General features: G+C 54.0%; 1 long non-coding RNA gene across 1 annotated transcript in view; it reads left to right on the top strand.

The window, feature by feature from the left end:
• The first annotated feature begins 1,038 nt into the window (after nucleotides 1–1,038).
• The window catches only part of LOC127036085 (uncharacterized), a 64,972-nt gene continuing 55,909 nt past the window's right edge, over nucleotides 1,039–10,101 (top strand). Inside the window, exons 1-2 of the long non-coding RNA XR_007770005.1 lie at nucleotides 1,039–1,398; nucleotides 1,903–2,033. This is a non-coding gene — a long non-coding RNA (uncharacterized LOC127036085). The remainder of the gene's footprint in view (nucleotides 1,399–1,902; nucleotides 2,034–10,101) is intronic.

The following is a 10,101-nucleotide window of genomic DNA, read 5'->3' as shown; positions in this document are numbered from 1 at the left end:
GGGAGAGGCAGCTGTTTCCAGATCGGACACTCGGGGCCCACAAGTGACCTGCTGCCCGACACCAGCTCCTGGACTTGCCTCTTGGGCAGGAGACTCCCCAGCCCCTCCCACACTCTACCCCCTAGTCTGCACTCCCCTCCCCGAGCTGGGGGAGAACCCAGGAGTCCTGCCCCGCCCCTCCCCGAGCTGGGGGAGAACCCAGGAGTCCTGCCCCGCCCCTCGCGGAGCTGGGGGGAGAACCCAGGAGTCCTGGCTCCCAGCCCTGCCCACCCCCGTATTTCCATAGGGCTCCACCCAACGCCCCCCCGAGTGGGGCAGCCCCGCGGGGCACATCGGGGCGGCAGAGACGAGCCAGGCCGAGACCCTGGGACACGAGAGTTCGCGTCAGAAGCTGGAGCTTGGAGAGGGCGGGGCCGGGGATCTCTGGGGGCGGGGCGGGAGGTGTCCGATAGACCCAGGGACCCGCCCTCTCCTGGGCTTGAGAGGACGGAAACGCCCCGGGGCAGGCTGGGAGTTGTAGTTCCTGGCTCGTTTAGCAGCGGAAGTGACGAGTGGTTGCTCAGGCAACGCCACCCCTCCCGGTGCACAATGGGAAACGTAGTTTTCCCTCTCACACGCGGCCTCTATTGGAGGAGGGGCCGTAACTCGTCAGTTCGCCGCGCCCCTCCTCGCTCCCTGATTGGCAGAGAGAGCGCGGGACAGAGAGTCGGCGCGTGGGGTGCACAGGACAGAGTTCAACCTGCCCCCTGGCGTCCCCAGATCTGTTGTGACCCTCTCGCCAGCCCCACCCCCATCTGTGGGGATCCCACAGCCCCCAGCGTCCCCTCCCCCATCGTGTACACTCTACCTGGCCTTTCCCTTCGCTCCGACCTCCTCCTCCCCTTGTCCTCAGCACCCCGACACTGACCTCCTCTTGCCCCATCTCCCACATCCTCCTTCCCGTCCTCAGCACCCCGCCCCCCTTCCTCCTCCCCCATCCCTGTTCTCAGCGCCCCACCCCTAATTGCCTCCAACCCATTTCTCATTGATGGGCCCCACGTTCCCATCCCCCCACTCCCCCAGTCCATCCCCAGGGTGTGAGGTTCCTCATCTTCAATCTCTGCTACACCCAAACCTGCCAGGTTCCCCTTTTCAACCACTGTGGGGTCGTCCAACCGCTGACACCCATCCACTCTGGGCTCTCTAAATCCCACATTCCCATAATGCACCTTGGCAATGCCACTCTCCTCTATCCCTAATCCCCCTATTCCCTTCCCTGGGGTCCTCCTGGACACCCCAACCCACAGTCAGGCCCCCACATACGTCCCAGTCACTCACATGCTGAGCTAGTTCTTCAGGGACCCCCACAGCCCAGCAAACTTCTCCATCCATGAGCCCCCTGGACCTGTGGCCAGGAAGGTGAGGAAGCTCCCACTTTGGCTGGGCTGGGTGTGGGTGTTAATCTTTTCCTGTCTTGTGTGTGCTGTGCTCACAAAGGCTTTTTGCTCCCTCGGGGTGGGGTGTGGTTTTGGCCGAAGATGAGGTGTTTTGGTAGCCCTGTGGATGCTGTGTGGTGTCTGGAATGGGGCATGTGTGTTCCCATCATGCCCCTTCCCCTCTGCCTGCAGAGCTGAGACAGACAGGTCTGAGGAGCAGATCAGGAGCTCTGGGAAGGAGAAGAGCAATATGAAGATGGAGAGTAAGATGAGGCCAGGTAACTTCTGTGGAGGGAGACATGCTGGACAGGGCCTAGGATTGGGGAGACAAGCAGGTGTGAGCCCCGGGCTCAGATTTCTAATTGTAGCTGTGATGACAGAATGGGAGGAGGGTTGAAGCCGAAGCCCTGGGGTGCGGAAGTAGCGAGAAGAGGAGCCTCAACACCACTGCTTTTTCTTTTCCTCTTGTGTTGTGTTTCATACCAAGGGAAAAGAAGTCGCGGGGATGGAGTCCAGCCCTGAGGTGAGATGGAAAGTGATCGAGAGCAGTGACAGCGTGAATCCTGTTGATGCCAGGCAAGAGCTGCCCAACTGGGACAAGAGTAACCGTCTCTGTTGGTGAGATGTGTATCTGGTTTGGGAAGGGCTCTGGTCACAGCCCTCCTGGCTCCAGGCAGGGACTTCCCGTTACCTGGGTGTGGGTTTCCGGACTAGCTGTGGCTTCAGCAGGGGAGATGATGTTGTCATTTGCGAGAGCTGATCATCCCTCTGGCCAGGAGTGGTATGTGCTCCCTAGCAGAAAGTTGGATCCATGAGGGTGACTCCCTGTTGTGAATTTCTTTCGTCCTCCTAGGTTTCTCTCTCTGTGTTGGCCAACTTTCACTCAAACTCTCTCTCTCTCCTTTCATGGACAGCTGTCATGTTCAGTTGCCTGCATTCTCTTCCTCTGCTCCCCCTCCCCCAGTCTCCTATGGGCTCATCTTGGTCTATCTGCCCAAGGGCAGGGTCTCTGCCATACTGGGAAGGATATGTCCTGCCTGCCAGGATAAGGGGGTTGCTCCTCCCACCCCCTATCTTCGAGAAGACCTCATTGCTGTAACTGGGTCACAGTGTGAGTGGCCATTCATTTCTTTGGGGCTGTGAGGTCTGAGAGTGAGAGGGGTGGGCTCGCGGTCATGGCTTTGGGCAGAGGAGAAGTGGGGCTGGGATTAGAGATGCCCCTTTCACCCGCTAGCTCCATTACTGCATCACCCAAAAGCCTCGCTCAGGGTCCACTATGCTTCCTTGTGGTGGGCTCTGCAGGGACAATCAGAGGGACAGCAGGATGCATGAGGAAACAGATGAGAGTGTGAGGCAGATGGGTGAAGGGGTGTGTGTGGCGTACATTGGGGATGGATGGGGAGTTGAGGGTTTGACAGACAGCAGGACAGATGAAGAGCTGTAGGGACGGATGGTGATGTCACAGGCTGGACTTGTGATGGGTTCAGCTCATGGCCGCTGACTCTGTCATCTCCTGCCCCCATCTGCCCGTCTGACTCTGACCCTGTCTCTCCCAGGCAGCGCTCAGCAGAGTCTGGCCCTGTTGTTACACTGGTGCCTACATCCAGCGCACACCTGTGCGTAATGTGCTCCTGGAGAGCTCAGGCAGGGAGAAGCATGTGGCTCGCAGCTGCTGAACCAGCTACTCCAAAGTCTCCCGCAGATCTCCCCTCCTTGGGCAGCAACACCCTGGCCTGGGGGTTCCCTGTCCCTCCTCGCTGCCAAAGCAGCCTGCTCAGCGCAGAAACCGAGGTCACCTGCCTCCGCCCAGCCTCTAGCTGGAGCTGCTCCAGCCCCGAATTGCTGGTATCCAGCCTGGCTGGAGTTGGTGCGATGTCCTAGCGGAGTCCGTTCTTTCTCCCTGGTAGATTATGATTTTCCCCACTGCAGTTAGTTGCTCTTTCTCCGCTTCTCCATAGCCCCTCCCCAGTGATAGTGACCTCTGCTGGCCAGGCACGGGAGTGTCCTGTAGGTGCCTTCTTGTAGGAGCAGTGACTCCTGGTGGCGAGGGGCAGCAGTGCCTGGCATGTATCCCCACTAGCATTGCTGCAGAGACCCCTGGTGGCAACTGAGGTCAGTTGTCTATGTGACCCCACTACTGCCATTGTGCCTGTGAGTGCTGGTGCGTAGGTGAGGCAGGGCCTTGTATGTATATCAGCCATTGGAGCAGAGCCCTCTGCGTATCTCACTCTCATCTCGGTGACTTGTGTTGCCCAGGTGGGGCAATCCTCTGTGTGTATTTACTCCCCCCAACCCCTGCATTGGGCCTATGACCACTGGTAGCCAGAGGAGTCAGTGCCCAAGGTGTATTCTTCACCTCCCCCAAGGTGGCAGGGTGCCTGGGTGGCTGTGTCAAGCAGTGCCCTGGGTATCTTCCAACCCCTTTGTGGCAGTGAGCCCAGCTTCTGGTGTGTATCACTCCCCCACTAGGGATGTGCACTGTAGGCCCAGTATGGCAGTGCCCTTTGTGTAGCCCCCTCTCCCCCCCCCCCGCCCGCAGGGTGACCAGATAGAAAGTGTGAAGAATTGGGACAGGGTGGAGGATAATAGGCACCTACATAAGAAAAAGGCCCCGAATATCAGGACTGTCCCTATGAAATCGGGACATCTGGTCACCCTATCCACTCTACCCCTGTGCCAGGTATGGCAGTCACTGATCCCTGGCATCCCTGTGGGGCAATACCCTCTGTCTATCCCCCAATTGGGGCAGTGACCCCTGCTGGACAGGTGGGGCAGTGCCCTGTGTGTGTGTGTCCCCTATTTAGGTAGTGACCCCGATGGCTAAGTGAGGCAGTGGCCTTTGATTTCCTCTTCTCTCCCCAGCCCCCCCTCTCTCTAGGGTAGGGCCCCCAGTTGGGGCACTACCCGATGTGTATCTCTACTAATTGGAGCAGTGACCTCCCCGTGGTGCCCTGGTGTGGTAGTGCCCTATTGGTATCTCCCTCCCCCTCTCCCCACGCCATTGTGGTAGTGGCCACTTCAGGCAGTAGCCTGTTTATCATCTCCCCTGCACCAGCACCATTGCAGCAGTGCCACCTGGTGGCCATGTGCGGCAGTGCCCTGCCTGTATCCCCCTCAACCATTGCTGCAGTGACCCCAGGTGCCCAGTTTGAGTAGCAGCCTGTGTGTACCTCACCTCTTGGGGCAGTAACGTGTGTGGCCAGCTAAGACAGTGCACAGTCTGTGACATCTGGTGGCCACGTAGGGCAGTGGCCTGTATGTACCATCTCCTCTGGAGCGGTGACCACTGGTGTCTTGGTGCTAAAATGCAGCTACCTCTGGGTTACGTGGTGGGGCTGTTTACAGGACAGTGGGGACAGCCCCTCCATTCCAGGAAGTAGGGGAAAATCTGGTGTTCGGGGCAGAGCGTTCCACCTTCTATTGAACTGTGATGCTCTGAGCACCTTTCTCCTTCCATGAAGAAGACCCTGTGTGACTCCAGAGCTGGTCCAGTAACAGGTATCACCTCACCTGCCTTGTCTCTCTGGTATTCTGGCCAGTGTCCAACTTCCCCTTCACTGTTGGTCTTCAGACCTCCTCCAAGCCTCCCCCACAGTCCCTTAAGATGCCAAACCTCCCCTGGAGCCGAACCCTGGGGAAGGCACCTCACCTGAAAACCCTACGGCACCATGGGAGTGGTTGTGTCTCCTGCTTCCATTTCGTGACAGCTGCTGCCAGGCCCGGCCCAGACTTCCCATTTCTGCTGCGAGTCTGGAAGCAGGTGCTGCCGTGAGGCGGTGCCGGGAAGGGTGGTGCTGGTGTCAGGAGAAAACAGGAGGAGTAGGTGGGTCTGTACTACTCTGGGGAGGTGCTGCCCTTGCTGTGAAAGGGCCTCGCAATTAGAGGAGATGTCATCTCCCTGCCCTTCCACGCTCTGCACCAGCCCCTGCTTGTCATGGGAGCAGGGCTGGCTCCAGGCACCAGCGTAGCAAGCAGTTGCTTGGAGCAGCCAATTCAAAGGGACGGCACGTCTGGTATCAGGGCGGCACGTCTGGGTCTTTAGTGGAAATTCGGCGGCGAGTCCCCCATTCCCTGTCTTAGTCTTTGAGCTGCCGCCAAATGTCTACCAAAGAGGAAGGGAGAGAGGACTCGCCGCTGAACTGCCGCAGAAGAAGCCGTGTGGTTGAGCTGCCGCCGAAGAGCCACAGCATTTTTTTCTTTCTTATTTACTTTCTCCACACTGGTCATGGTTTTATAGACGTCCGTCGTATCCCCCTTTAGTCGTCTCTTTTCCAAAATGAAAAGTCCCAATCTTATGAATCTCTTCTTAGACAGAAACTGGTCCATATCCCCTCATCATCTTTATTGTCCTTTTCTGAATCTTTCCCATTCCAATAGATCTTTTTTAAGATTGGGGAGACTGCATCAGCATGCAGTATTCAAGATGTGGGCGTTCCATCGATTGATATTGAGGCGATATGATAGTTTCTGTCTTCTTACCTATCCCTTTCTTAATGATTCTCAACACTCCACTGCACATGGAGTGGATGTTTTCAGAGAAGTATCCACAACGACTCCCAGATCTCTTTCTCAAGTGGTAACAGCTAATTTAGACCCCATCGTTTTATAGGGATAGTTGGGATTATGTTTTCCAATGTGCATTACTTTGCACTTAAGAGCACCGACGTTCATCTGCCATTTGGTTGTCCCATCACCCAGTTTTGTGAGATCTCTTTGTGGCTCTTCGCAGGCTGCCTGGGACTTAACTATCCTGAGCAATTTTGTATCATCTGCAAATTTTGCCACCTCACTGTTTACCCCTTTCCCCAGATCATTTATGAATAAGTTGAACAGTACTGCTCCCAGTACAGACACCTGGGGATAAGAGAGGGAAGATCCTCTTCTGACACTGGCAGACCAGGTGCCAGCTCATGCCAAGGCCCCTAGGCCTTACTGAAAAGTGACAACACATGGCTGGAAACTAGTCTTGCTCACCTGTTTGTTAGTGTTGTTAAAACAGGCATTAGATTCATAAAAATGTGTTTACTGTTTAGAGTTTATGACAAGCTTGTGAGTTGCTGCATGCTGCATGCATTATTTTCACCTATAATAACCGTAGCCCATGTTGTAAGGTGATCTATAAGCGTTGGCACTACAGCTGTAAACCCCCTTGCCGCCACCCTGCCACCAGTCAGGAGAGAAGCATTATGAAGTATAAAATGCTAGGTTACCAGAAGAGGCGTCATCTCCTTTCCAACAAGAGAAGGCCCTGACTGAGACATCAGACAAGCCACTGTGGATCATCCGTGGACAAAAGACCTGGTTGATTGCTCCCCGTAACGCACCCACGAGGAGGCGGAGACCTGCACAAACACTTGTCCCCATCAGCTTGAGCTCTGGGGGAATGGAATAAAAATCCCTGTCAGGAAGAAACTTCCCGGCCCCCGGGATGCTGCATGAACTTAGTGGAGACAGCATGCCTTCTAAGCATACGAAAAGAATTCCGGCTGCTTCAACACCTGGGTGGCAAGATAGAGTCAGGATGCCTAAGGAGAATGTCTATGACTCCATGTTAACGCTATTCTAGTGCCTGAGAAGTTCACACTTGATACGTGGTAGGTGAAATCAAACTGTGGAACACACAAACATGAGGAGCCTCACTGCCTTCGGGTTAGGGTTATGCCATTCGATTTCTTTCAGGGTATATTTTGGTTCTGAGAAGTAAAAGGCTGCTCTGTGTGTGTGTGTGTGGTGTTATGGAGTGAGGTAGCAAAGGCTGGTTGCAGAGGTGGTGCATGTGCCACAAAAATTGTGACACCCCCCTCCCAGCTCTGGTCCCAGAGTCCAGTATTTGCATAAACCCACCTGCTGACCTGTGACTAAGAATTTCACCCTACTAACTCTTCCAGCAAAACAGGCCAAAGAAAGTATGTGCAAGCGCTGTACCGCAGCCCCAGTGCTCTTTTCGGTTCCTTCCCACAGAACTTTCACTGCATACCAGTCCAGTTCCTTGCTGTTGCTTGTCTAAGAGCTGCATGCATATGCTAGAGCGTACCCTGAGCTGATTCCCGACTTTTGGGCTCCATACAGCTTTGCCTGTCTGTGGCGCAATGGGTCAGCGTGTTTGGCTGTTAATCAAAAGGATAGTGGTTCGAGCCCACCCAGGGATGGTGATAAGCCTGTGTTACTTCCCTGAGGCCTGCGGGGAACCTCAAAAGTCCCATTTTGCTGCCTCTTGGCCTCAGTGTTTTCAGCTGGTGGCCCAAAGAGCGTGCTGGATGCCATTCAGCAACCTGTCTCCCAGCAGCTGTGCCGGAGGCTCAGGCTTAATCCTTGAGGTCAAGCACAAAAACTTTCAGCCAGGAACATTTTGCTCCCTTCCCGCCTCCGCCCAAGTGGCAAGGGAGAAGCGGACGAGACACGCCGGCTCAAAGACGCCTCCCTCCCACTTCCCTGTAGGCTGTGCAAAGCTCTTGGCCTGCCTCATGCCTCGTCAGGAAAGAGCGGCCATGCTGCCCAAGCCTGAGTCACGTGCGCAGCCTGGCCTGCCCCGGCTGATGGCGCACAGAACCACGCGAGCCAATGGCAGGTTGAGTCAGTAGCCTCGGCTTTTTCCCCTGATAGCCACACAGCACTGCCTAGCGCCCCGAGAGCCTCCCTCGTGTTCTCCCGCAGCCCTCCGGGGTGGGTGGGAAAAGGGGACCAGGAAGCACTGCAGCCTAATTCTGGGACAGGAGGCCCTTGCCACACCGGGACCTCCCTCTTGCCTTCAGCCCAGGCAGCCAGAGAGCTCCCTGGAAGGCCACCGCCGCAGCCACCTCTTGCCACTCTCCACCTTGCTGGAAGGCCCAGAGGGAAAAGAAAGAAGCACACATGTAACAGAGGATGGTTTCAACCCATTGACCTCTCGGTTATAGGCCCAGCACGCTTCCATTGTGCCACTCTAGCGGCTCTTCACAACCCTGCCACCCAGCTGGTACTATCTGGATTAGTGCCTTACGAGCTCTTGCACTGGCAGGCAGATGCGCAGGCTGCTAGGCAGCTGCCCTGGTCACAGGATTTTACAGCGTCTACAGGGTAAAAGGGATCTATTTGGGGTTTGGACCCCACTGGGAGCTGGGTAGCTGAGTGCCGGAGATGGGAGCACTTCTTAAACTGTTTTCAGTTAAGCTTTCAGCTCGTGGGGGACGAGGTTCAGTCTTGGATCTGTGTCTGCAGCAGGCAAGCGCCTCTGGCTCAGTCGGCCCCCCTCGCTGTCTTAGCAGACTAAAACCCGGAGCAAACGCACACGCCTTTTAAAGGAACAGGAGCCGGGATCTCAAACAAATGTCAACATTTTATTAAGATGACGTTCAAAGAAAAAAAAAGTGTATGGTACAGCATTTAGCGCAGAAGTTTCTGGTGATCAGGGAACAACGTACAGATTACCCAGGGGATGCGAAGTTCAGTTTAAGATCAGGTGGCATAAGGAATACCTAATCTGCAGTAGCCCCGACTGGGGGTAAAAGGTTAATGTACAGACATTGAGTTGGGAGGGTATGTTGTCCATGTGAGGGCTACGTTCAGGTGTGGAGTATAATGAGCGGATACGAGGATGAGGATGGATTGACCCGCGTTTGGTGGGTTTTAACATTCAGTGTTTTTGAATTTTTGCCACAATCTAGTTTAAGCAGGGTCGCTATGAACTCTATCCTGCCATCTGTTGGTGATCTGTTGAAAGGCCTTTTGAGGCTGCTTTCATTTGCATGGTTCCACCCACCCCAGATTGCATGATGGGAGTGCTTGTCGAAACGGTCATTTCAGCTGCTGTGGGATCCCCAGTCTCTTTGTTATTGGGGCAGAAGTAATGCAGTGTATTTTCCTGTTCGTTTTGGATCAAGGAGAGAGTAACTGTACCTGGCATTTGAGGCCTGAGAGCTTCACCCTCGCCTGAAAAGTACTCACCCATTAAGGGGTCTGGGTTCTGAACACCCAAAGTTTGTGGAAGGTAGAAATAGATGTTTGTGAGTGCTTTCTGGCTGTTTCTGGTGTGTTAAGACAGAAGCATTTTTGAATCTTTTTGAGTTATTGTTAGTGGTGCAGTTGTTTGCCTTAAGCTTATGCTGTTCAGTCTATCTCAGGGTATGTTTTGGTTCTGAGAGGTAAAAGGCTGCTCTGTGTGTGTGTGTGGTGGTATGGAGTGAGATAGCAAAGATTGGTTGCAGAGGTGGTGCATGTGCCACAAAAATTGTGCCCCCTCCTGTCAGCTCTGGTCACAGACTCTAGAATTTGCATAAACCCACTTGCTGACCTGTGACTAAGAATCTGGTTGCAGAGATAGTTCATGTGTCACAAAAGGTGTGTCCCACAGCTGATCTCCCAGAGTCCAATCTGCAAAATTTTCTTGCTGTCTGAATGGTAAGGAACATTTTCTCCAACTATGGAGTTGTTTACAACTTTCAGTGTGGAAATGAGATCAAAGGTCAACAACTTAGGTATGTCTAAAAATTGCATTAAGTCATTAATGATTTTATTTGTGGTATAGAACCAAATATGTACTAGAACTGTAAAAAGCTCTGTTTTTAAACTAGAGACATATAAAGTACATAAAATGCACATTTAGAGGTTTCATAAGAAATCCATAATACACATACAAATACTCCTTTTCAATTTCTTTTATTTCACTAAGCTTTGGAACCCATGTCCCTTGCCTAACGAGTTTTATGTA

The sequence above is a fragment of the Gopherus flavomarginatus genome, chromosome 17 (assembly GCF_025201925.1).
Source record: "Gopherus flavomarginatus isolate rGopFla2 chromosome 17, rGopFla2.mat.asm, whole genome shotgun sequence".
Taxonomy (NCBI): Eukaryota; Metazoa; Chordata; order Testudines; family Testudinidae; genus Gopherus; species Gopherus flavomarginatus.
Note: the sequence above shows the minus strand (reverse complement) of the source record. Positions and strands in the feature narration are given on the sequence as shown.